Source organism: Dama dama, chromosome 13, assembly GCF_033118175.1.
Source record: "Dama dama isolate Ldn47 chromosome 13, ASM3311817v1, whole genome shotgun sequence".
In the NCBI taxonomy this organism is placed as follows: domain Eukaryota; kingdom Metazoa; phylum Chordata; class Mammalia; order Artiodactyla; family Cervidae; genus Dama; species Dama dama.
The window spans coordinates 72,550,210-72,553,257 of NC_083693.1; the positions used below are offsets into that span (position 1 = coordinate 72,550,210).

The window sequence follows — 3,048 nt, forward strand, 5'->3', positions numbered from 1 at the left end:
TAGCACATAGAAAATTTCAAGAAAAGAGTGATCTGCGGGGCAGAATAAATCCTTCGTGTCTGCGGAACTGATGTGTGTGTGGGGGGAATCTACCCACTCCCCATCCATCAGCCAAAACGTGCTTTCTTTTGTATTAAAAAAAAAAAAAGAGGCTAAAAGCTAACAAAACCCCCACAAACAAGTCAAAAGAAAAAAACCCACACACAAAATGTTTGTTCTAATTATGCAAGAAATGCATTGATAATTAATATACCTATTACTGAAAATCAAACACTGCGGATAAAAGCTACAACCATCGTCAACGCTTCTCTCCTCCCCAACTTCCCACCTCCCCGCCAACAGCCACCATTTTAAGTGCTGCTATCAGAGTCAGGTGTCTGGTTCCAGATTTTTTTTCTGTGCATTTGCATATATATCTAAATAGAGCCCCTCCCATATATGATTTTGTTTATTTTCTATGTAAGCTATATCACAATGTACATTGTACAGTGCACAGCTTGTTTCTCGTCACTCAAGATCCTGCTTGGAGATCATAAAGAAACACCATTCCTTATTACAACACCTTAGTAGCCTGTAATCTCTACATACTGGAGTTGGGTTAACCGTCTCATTGCTGTCACGAAAGCCCCGGGGTTCTTACCCATGATGGGGGTGGTGGTGGTGGGTGCTGGCTTGTGGAAGCAGGTGTTAAGTAATTGCTAAGGTCTGGATTTGAGGAGTGGGCTCACGAGTGTTTATGTCATTATTACAAATGAATATATGAATGCATATATTAGAAAAAGAAAAGCAGGACATGCCTGGATCTATGATGAGAAAATGTTTATGAACAAAGGATCGTGATTAATCCAGTTCTGCACAAAATACTGAGGTCCATTAAAAGACAATAGGTCTCGGCTGTTTCATTCTTTTTAAGAGCTGTTTAATATTCCGGAGTGTGTTTGCACCATTGTTTATTAGAGCCTCCTCTATTGTTGAAAACCCCAGCTGTAAGTCTGCCGGGGAAGGCGAGTGTGTGCATATAGACGCTTTGGTCAAAGTCCTAGCCATCAGGCGGGTCACTGGTTCATGTTGTGCTTGTTATATTATTTAAGAAAATAAATAAGAAAGATACATAAAATAAAAGTGGTCCTGGCATAGATAAATGAGGAGAGCGTGTCATGAACCGAGGTTTTAATTAATAGGATTTTGCTGAACTGACGCCAGCTAAAAAAGATCTAAGCTGTCCCGCTTTTGTTTTTTAGTGTGTGTTATTGCTAACGACCCTGCAATGAGCATTCTTGTAGCTGAATATGTAAACACATCCCCAACTGTGCTTTTACCCCGGCTTCTTAGAGGTGGGATAGCTAGATGAAATGGTTTGCAGCGAAGTTTATTTTCACTGAGTGATCTTTCTAAAATGCCATTTTGACCTTGTCACTGTCTTGCTTTAAATCCTCCATCTGACTTCCCGGAGCTTCTGGGATGTGGTCCAAGAACCTTAGCCTGGCACGTTAAGACCCTTCAGGGTCTGGCTGGAAGCTCCCCAGCCTGTGCTGCCTCCCCATGTATGCGCATGAACACATACACACACACACACATATGCATGCACACATGTGTGCTAAGCACACGACAGCCTCCACCAGCTACCTTGTTCTCTGTGTGTGCCCTTCCTTTTACCCTTTGGGGCTCCAGCCAGCTTCGCCTTGGCCCTTAAGACCAGGCTTGAAATATTTCCTGGGTGAACCCAAATTTAGAGGCACATCTTCCCCCCCAACCCCAACACCTCATTTAAAATTTCAGCAAAGTGTAGTCTGTGGAATTCTGACGCGTCATTGACATGTTTGCCTCGTCCAGAAGAACGGTTTGCATTTTTCTAGAATTTGTGAAACTGGCCACATGTTAATTACCCTCTTTTCCCTTGTCCCTTTTCAGTGACCTCGGCTCCCGTGTTGCCTAGATCCAGCCTCCCCTAGCTGAAAACCGCCTCGTGTTCCCCTGGGCCGAGGGGCAGCTTCAGAGGACTGCCTGAGTGCTCCACGGCGCTGGGTGAGTCCTCAGAATGCCGTCCTACTGCAGACACACACCCGGGGGGTGGGCTGGCATCCCTCAAACTGCTCCGTCCCACCCTTCTGGGTGCACATGCCAGGCTCCCCGAGGCCCTTGGAACCCTGAGTCCTGGGGTGCAGGGGTCGGGTGCTGTACGTCTGAGGGTTGGAGTGGCGGTGATGAGTTTTGGGGGCATAATTATACCCTGGAAACGCTTCCTTGCGCCTTTTGTGACCCGCTCCTGGCCAGAGAGAAACAGGGGTTCTGGAACAGGAGACGGAGGAATCACAGCTGGGGAGAGGGTGACAGCTGGGCTGATGGAGACGTGCTGGGGAGAGGAGCGGGCTGAGAGTGGTCTTGGCATACATCATGTTCTAGAAAGAGTACCGTCTTCCAGGTGTAGAGGGGCCGTGATGCCATGCCTGCTTCACCCTGCGGTGGGGGCGGAGGCCTTCACCTGCTTGTCGGGAGGAGCAGAAGCACCAGGGTGTTCCGGGTGCTTTGGTCCCCTCTCTTTCCCTGGGGTGGGGGTGGGAGGGGGCCCCCCAACAGGGCAGCCATCTTGAGCACACATGCGGCTCCGGGGCCACACTCAGAGCTGTGTGTCTTTGGCAAATCCCCAAGGATTCCTGGGCCTCAGTTTCCTGAAGTCACAGGAGGAATGCTAATCCACCCCCGGTGTGCCGAGGGGTCGAGTGGGACAGTCACACCACTAAATCACCCCGTGCAGTAGCCACCACGCTGTTTGCAGCAGAAACCAGCGGCCTTTCCATCTCATCCTGTCCCAAGCGCTTAACCTCCCTCCAGAGGCACAGGCGGCTCCTCTTCAGGGCAGGGAGACCCAGCGGGGCAGAGAGGGCAAGTGCCGGGCGGGGAGCGGCCCCGCTCCCCTCGCCGCAGCGCAGACACCCGCGAGGGAGATTCGGGCCTTTCCTCAAACCCTGCGTGGGGCAGAAAGGGGCTGCCCCCACGGGCCTTAATTGGCTTCTCCTTTTGGACACCGTTTATTCTTTTTTTTATAAA

At 49.8% G+C, this 3,048-nt stretch overlaps 1 non-coding gene across 1 annotated transcript; it reads left to right on the top strand.

Annotated features, from left to right (window-relative positions):
• Window positions 1–798: 798 nt before the first annotated feature.
• On the top strand, window positions 799–875 carry LOC133068736 (small nucleolar RNA SNORD112). Its single transcript, XR_009695687.1, has one exon. It is a non-coding gene; the product is annotated as a small nucleolar RNA SNORD112 (small nucleolar RNA).
• Window positions 876–3,048: the final 2,173 nt, after the last annotated feature.